General features: G+C 40.0%; 1 long non-coding RNA gene across 7 annotated transcripts in view; it reads right to left on the reverse strand.

Moving 5' to 3' along the window:
• Window positions 1-8,039, reverse strand: part of LOC124850981 — a 146,711-nt gene that overhangs the window by 62,398 nt on the left and 76,274 nt on the right. For all 7 annotated transcript variants that reach the window (XR_007032075.1, XR_007032072.1, XR_007032073.1 and 4 more), the window contains exons 5-9: window positions 5,437-5,576; window positions 4,607-4,681; window positions 3,579-4,069; window positions 3,276-3,314; window positions 2,797-2,921 (exon numbers count right to left, since the gene is read on the reverse strand). This is a non-coding gene — a long non-coding RNA (uncharacterized LOC124850981). The remainder of the gene's footprint in view (window positions 1-2,796; window positions 2,922-3,275; window positions 3,315-3,578; window positions 4,070-4,606; window positions 4,682-5,436; window positions 5,577-8,039) is intronic.

An 8,039-nucleotide genomic window follows, 5' to 3' on the forward strand; every position in this document is an offset into this window, starting at 1 on the left:
CATGTAAAAGTCCCCCTTTTCCTACTTACTTCTTCTAAATGAATAAGGTTGACAGATCACTGCTCAGATAGTGGCCGTATTCCCTCAGCAGTGCGTTGCCTTTTTGCAGTACATGGGAATCCACAAATCCTCAAATACTAAATGAAGTCTGACAGATAGCCTAGAGAAACAAAGTTGGGAGTTTGCAGCTACAAGGGAGACCTTGAGTGAACAGGACATGCTATGTACACCCTGGCTAACAATCAACATATGCTTTGTTTTTCTGATGCCAACACGAGGCACATATGGCCTGGAGAAAGATGGATCCTGGGACTGGTTGGAACGCGATGCCCACTGGCTATTTTCTGTTTTACAAAAAATGTTGTTTCTCATTTGTTTACGCTCACATAGACAGCAATTACATGGCTGTGTGAGACACAAGATGTTAAACTTGGAAAAAGATTCATGATTATTGACCAATAATAATTGGAAACCTGTATTTAATTATACTTTTTCTTTTTGGTGCAGAACACACTGATCAAGACGTCTCTTCTGGGATGGTCTCAACACAATATACACCTTTATTTTTTCAAATTTAAAAGTGTTTGCAGTATGTTTGAGGTACGGATGTAAAGGGAATGCAGAAAAAATATCTGGTGTTCTGAAAGTGAAATGCATTTCTCCCACTTGTTGTTCACACAAGAAAAGAGAAAACTACTTTTGCAGTCACACGAGCCACATCATAGGACAGATTTAGATTTCTACAATTTGCAGTCAGATTGCTCCTACCAGCACCTCAAGCTGTGATAAGTGCTACAATTTTTAACACAGCACAAATTGCTTCATACTGTATACTTTAACGGCGCATTATAATGTGCACAGAATATCAAATACTGCTCAAGAAAGTAAAGAATTCAGGCTTTGAGCATCTTAATAAACCACGGCTCTGACCACTTTGCTGTGCATGTGAATCTGAGCATGTGCAGTGGATCACAAGTTAACAGAGTCCGACTCTTTCATTCCCTGTGATACTGCCGTCAGCTTCCTGCTCTATGACAGTGTTTGCAGCACGAAAAAAAAAAATGGGGCCCATCATTTTATGATAGGGCTGAACTCCGCTTTGACTGCTGATAGTTAGGTCGTATGGCTTTGTGCGAGTGGGTAAGAGGTTCTGCGATGGTGACAGGCAGCATGATGAGTTAAGACGCTGCCACAGATCAGCAATGAGAGGGAAATCAGAAAATCTCCGATCCCCCCTCTCAGTAATGAGCCACACCTGTACAGTGCTTTAAATACCAGAGAGAAGCTTTAAATGTCAGGCACAATTAAAGCTTATGATTCAAGGCTGCACCAATCAAATCAAGGCCCCAGAGTTCACCCAAGTCTGCGAGAGCAAAGGCGAGATGGTGCAGAGACGCCATGGACCACTCTCCCTCTCCCTTACACTTGAATGGACCCCTCAGCCCAAAGGTGATTGTAAAGTTTACTACCATTCGGCTGAACTTCTCCATCTTCCCAACTTCCATGCCTTTGTCAAAGGAAAGGTTTACTGCTCCTTCTGGTTTATGAGGTGAAAAATGATCAGAGAGTAGGGAGAATGAGGGGGATAACATACAGTACATTTTACTTGTACACCCGCAGCGACCGATGTAATCAACAAACTGGAATAAACAGTCAGTTTCACGATCATTCGCGAAAGGGGAGAAATGAAATGGATAATTTGTCAGCAATAAAATGGGTTGAAATAAATGTTATTTTCATTTTTGAATAGATCTTTTGATTACTGATCCATAAGGTGTCAGAAAACCATGAAAAATGTCCAGGGCAGTTTCCTTAAGTCCAAGGTGGCTTCTATTTTTTTTCTCCCTGTCCAATCAATAACACAAAACCAAACAATATTCAGTTAACTATCATATAAGAATAATGGTTCAATTTTAGCATCTTTGTCTTAAAAATGACTTCATCAAGGGGTTGTTGCACCTCAAATTTGAATTCAAACTTTGATTCAGCCTTTATCTGGGTAGTTCAAGTAATAAATTAAACATAATCTGTGTGCATATTTGAATGACAGCAATGACCTATTAGAGTTTACCTTGTCCCGTTGGTATGAGAACATTTCATTTCTTTAATAAAGAACCGAAATTTAATTTCCCGATGTTTTGTTAGTTAGTGGTGGTGACTTTGAGACCTGAATGAGATTATGGGTTTTGGGGGAAAATATTATTGTGACAGTGAAGTAAGTAAGTTCCTGGCTCCAAACACTGTTGCTTTAATTTGCCCTCTGTTTCATCCAAGACATGTAGCACAGCCTACATTTTACTGTCGAGCTGCTGACTAGGCAGTTGCGACTCCTGCAATCACACTAATTGGTCTCTTCTGCTGCTCACCTCCAGGACCCGCATATGTTCATACAGATAGCAAAATAAGGCTTCTAAAGAAAACACAAGCTGGGAATAATGAGATTTCTCAAATACGGTGAAATGTAACAGAAAATGGTGACATTTCACTTTGAACCTTGGCGACTCGCCTTAAACAATTCACAGACAAAGGAGGACACATGGGCGTCATTCCGCCCATTACCGAGGGATAATTTCATGAATTAATTCACTGTACGATAATAACAGGGGTCTGCTAAGTTGTAAGATTTCTTTAAAACAACTTCAGAAAATTCCAGGCAGGCAGTCATTCAAGGCAAAGCATGTCACTGCTTCCCGTGCATGAAAAATGAACACGGGAGGGTAAATAAAGCAATATGACCAGAGGGACCAGGAATTCTGCGGATAAGTGTCAGCTGCGGAGAAAAAATGAAGCATTTACCTGTTTGTAATCCAATTTCGTGATGGCTTTCTGTAGATATCGGACTCCTCCGTGAATGAGCTTGCTGCTGCGGCTGCTGGTGCCTGATGAGAAATTGTCTCCCGGCACAGGGGCAGTTTTGAGATCTGACAATGGGAACCAAAGAAGCACATCAACATTTGGATACTTATTGTCCCAAATCCTTAGAATGGATCAAGATACTATTCGCATATGCACAACCTTCCACTGTAATATTCATGACTAGAACAATATTGTGAAGCCATACATATTCCATTGGTTAAAAACAACAATCATTTCCACCAGTATGACAGCATGAATCTCAAAAAGAGGAAGAGTATGTTTAGAAAAGAGACGCTTGCAGAAACTAAATCCAGAAAACGGAGGTCTAGAAAACCTCACTTTTCTTTAGCACGTTTGATAAATGCATTTGGGACAAATCATGTGACTTTTATAGCTTTTGATTAAAACATTGAACTCACTCTTTGCTTATTAGAAGCTTCTTTGCACTCCCAGATGGTCTGCAAATCCCAGTTTTGAAAAGAAGAAAGGAAGAATGACGGAGGATTAGAAGAGGGTTTGAAAACCCCCTCTACACCACCATTAGACAACTCGAGTAAATAAAGGGGCAAAACACATTTAAGAAAGCCTCCAACCAGCAGCATGGATAATTGATTTGGTATGTGATGGTAACCACAAGAGGATGCTCTTGCTCATTGGAGGACAATAAAAACTATCATATTCTTTTTTTTTTTTTTTTGGTGATTGGACTAATGCCCACATACTTGTTATGGAGAGAAATCCTCGCAGTCCAAACATGCTGCTGCTCTAAACTTCATAGCAGACATGTGGAGCGCCTTACAGATCGAGCCCCAGAGAGACGGCTTGGAAGCAGCTCCATCACAATGGCAAGGAGGTTATGCAACATCAGGATGGAGAATGCCCATTTGTGGTCACAAGCAGGGGCTGAACAAGAGTCCGCCATGAAAAATCCTGTCAAAAGGCTCTTCACAAAACCAATGGCGCTTGTGTTTATCTGCTCACACATTCCTTTTACACAAGCTGGCAACTTGATTTTTATTCATTATCAATGAAAAAAAAAAAACAATTAAAGAACAACAAGCTCTACCACTGTGAAATGGCAGTATTCACCTCATTCTCTATATTTCATATTGTCAACAAATGACAAAAAAAGATCAAAACCAACAAACCCTCAGTCCATATTTCTGATTCCCCTTCAATGTCTTTAGTCCACTGAGCCTCTGACCATTAATTCCTACAGAAGATGTAAAGTCTTTAAAAACATACATAGCTTCATTTTTTTTTAAATTGATACACAATTTCCAAAAAAACAGCTTTGACTTTGTACAGCCAAATTTATATGTGGAATTGACTCAAAATAAACTAATGTGCCATGTTTATCATAATGAAGCAATCATCCACAGCAACTGTGTGGCTCACTGGTGTGTTTTGAAAAAGCATTTGGACAAAACTGGAGCTCTGTGGTGCAGAGGAATGAGATACATCAGACTCTCGCTGCACAGAGACAATTTATTAGGATAAAGTCATCATTGGTTTTGGGATTTTCATGGGTTTTGTTAAAATAATCCATATATATATATATATTATATCACTAAGCTTATCTTTAAACATACAATCCAGTCATACGGTCTACTCAAGCCGGCGAAGTATAGGTGTTAATACAAGCAGTACTTAGCGGGTAAGGTCCCAGAAACAACCAGTGGACTAAACACAATGAGGAATAATGAACTTTAGCTCTTTCTGCTAAAACCAGTGGACAAAAGCAACTCACGTCGGTGCTGGTCCAGATGAGAGCTCATCCACCATTTTTTACCTGTTCAGCTGCCACCACATGCGACACACGGGCCTATAGCATCCATGCAAAAAGAAAACCAGTCATCCATTTCATTGTCATATGACTGCAGGGGACAGTACATATTAATAAATGTGTTTCATTATTATGCATATGTCTTTACATTCCTCGTGATGGATTTAGGAAGAAAGGAGCCATGCATTTTCTGTGACAAAGTTGTCAGACACCATCAAGCAATAAAAAACAATACATCACGTGCTTGTTTATATTCCACACCCAATAACATTTCAAAAATACTGTCCTCTGAGATTAATCACGAAATCTGCATGTGGCACACACGTGAGCTGTACCGAGGCACGTTGACACGGGCGAAGCTGACTAATTGCAAAACTTGAGGTTGGTAAAGAAAATGATGGCAACGGATTATCTGAAATAAACAAAGCAGAAAATGACAAATGACGCCAATTCTCAAGTTCACTGCAGCCGTTTGTCATGTGCACGTTACAGATGCACAATACAATCTACCATCTATTAGACAAAAATAGGGAATATTAGAGAGGATGCAGCATAACTTCAGTTAATTATGTATCCCATCCATGAGGGGACAACTGTGTTAAAAATAACATCTGCACCAAACAGGCCTGGTCTAATTTGCAAATGCTGAAATATAAAAAGTAGGATTAAAATGAATCATTTCACCCCACTTTCTACATTTTTATTCAACAATCTCCTTTATTCTATTATTAAAAGATTGCTGACAACGCAGCAGATCACTTATCATTCCTCTGCGACATTTTGGAGAATCTCACCTGTTTTTTCTCGCAATTCTTCCAGTTGAGTTTTGGCTGTGATATCGAGAAAATAAATCTTCCTCTAGCAGGGACAGCAATTTCTGTTTCCTCCTTGTGGAATGCCAAGCCTCCTACTGCTATGTGCAGATACAGCTCACCTGGTGATCACAGGGGGAAGAAAAAGAGGCAAAAGAAGATTTCAGTCTAAGTGATCCATTGTTGAAACAAACTGTGTTCGGCACTTCAGATGCATTTCAGAATATATAGACTGTAGTTTTTCTTCTTTGCTTTTCATTCCAAAGTTTGACTTACAAAAGAAACATGGTGGAGGAGAGTAAGTAAGAATATTTACCAGTGTACTGTGCTTGATGTTTTACATCATTACATTTTTGCTAAATATACTGTGTACTTCTACTTATGCAGGATTTGTGAAAGCAGGACCTTTAATTGTGATGTATTTTTACATTGTTTTATTCGTACGTCTACTTTAGAAAAGGATCCGAATACTAAAAACACGACAAATGCGGTGCATCTGAAATTCCCTGTCATCAACTCCACTCTGGCTGTTCCTCTAGAACCAGGTCTTCCTCCTCCCACCACCGTTTGGATGGTGCACTGCACGAGACTGAAGCCACGACGAGAAGGAAATCCTCCCATCGAGCTGCTTTGAGGAGAAAGCTTTGCAGCTTAGGCAAAGCTTCATCCAATTCCCTCATTATCCATTCTAGGACACTTTAGTGCGGCCGAAATGGAGTTTCAGCAAATTCCAGCACAATAAGAAAATCTGCCACAGTGTGCCCACTATCAGTGAACAACCTCTGTGAACGGGCTTGTGTCTATGTTAGCTGCAGACTCTACTCACACCTCAAACAACTTACATCAGAGACAAACTGTGAGTTATATCATTAGAAAGCATAAGCACTAGAATGACGATTTAAAAAAAAAAATCAATACTTCTTATTAGTGATATTTTAAAATCACACTATAGGCAGGGGCAATCACCGATAGGATTCCATATTGATAAGTACTACAAAGAGATTCACTTAGACAGTACTTACAGTCCTGTCAGCCTTTTACAATTCAGATATGATATTAATCAAAGAGAATGAGAAAGAAACGAACTGTTTGTCTGATTTTCGCAGGGGCACGATCCAGCCAGCGATTGATTGTGGCATCAAGGACACCTGCAGCTTCAGAATACATTTTCACTTTCAGCAGAGAGAGGGAGAGAGAGAAAAAAAACAGCACCACGAGAAAATATTACCCCACCACATGAATATGCAGGGACTTGATACCAGCAGTGTCATTGCTAATGTTGCTGCCAATTACAGAGCATGTCATGACACTGTGATTCATGAATATTCATCGTTGACTGATATAGACGGCAGCAGTATGCAGAGGCCTCCATTCCCATTTTACTGTCTCATTGTGAATGGTGAACAGGTACCTCCATCATGCCATGGAGGCGCCTTCCAGCTGCAAGACAAGCTGTTCCATAAGGCATTGCTAGTTAACAGTGTGTTATATAAAGGTGTATAAAAGTGATGAAGTGCTCCCTGGCTCTAAAGAGCAGGCATTAAAGCATATTAAGTAGACATTTAAGCTTGTAAAGTGGGAATCTAGAAATGGAAAGAAGACACTGAGCAAAGGGATGCCTTCAGGGTCGGGCTGTTCAATTCTCTGAAAGTTTGATACCTGCTGGTGCTTAGAAATGAAATGAGGTGTGTGGGAGCGAGCGACCAGCGGGTTTTGCAAACTACCTTCAATTAAAGGAAGACGGAACAACTCGCTCCCAGGTCTCATCCAGTTTCAAGAAGAAAAAAAAAAAGGTCTAAATTATACAAATAAAACTAATGTAAAGTAATTGAGTGGAAAGCCTTTTAGTAAAACACATTTTCTCTGTTTTCTACAAAAACAAGTGCGTTCATCCTTCACCAATCAGCCACAGCATTAAAACCAGGTAACATGGTTCTTATCTCACTCCACAAGTTTCCTCAAAAGTAAAGAAATGTCATGCAAAACATCGACGTAGCCTTGATACACGACGACACACATATTTCTCCTGTTGGTTAAAAAGTATAAAAAACCCTAACCAGGAACAATATACTTCGGAACAATGCAGAAATATAACAATTTTAAATAATCCACTTCAAATGAAAGGGAAGCATTCAAAATCATATTTGAGTAAAAACATTCTCATTCATTCATTTCTTAGTACATTCATTTCTTCTACTACTAATGCACAAACATCCATCCATTATCTCCAGTATACCACTACGATATCAGCTGACATTGGGCATAAGCGGTCGTGTACACCCTTGGACAGGTCACCAGCGTACATCAGGGTTGACACAGTCAGATCTCTTTGTGACCAGATGAGAAAGAAACTGACTGATGAGAAAGACTATTACACGTGGGCCAGGCTTAGAGGTGTCGAAGGAAGCCCCAGGATCTGTAGACCACTTGCAGAACGGAGGATGCTGACATATTTTGCTACTGTACGATGAGTCGCGCAGAGTTGCAGTGACAAAATCTACTTAAAAGCTAACATCTGTGGGCAAACCAGAAGATAAATGGTTCATGGTGGACAACCCGTTCACTTCCATGCTCTCACCTCGACC

This window comes from Scophthalmus maximus, chromosome 14 (genome assembly GCF_022379125.1).
Source record: "Scophthalmus maximus strain ysfricsl-2021 chromosome 14, ASM2237912v1, whole genome shotgun sequence".
Lineage (NCBI taxonomy): Eukaryota > Metazoa > Chordata > Actinopteri > Pleuronectiformes > Scophthalmidae > Scophthalmus > Scophthalmus maximus.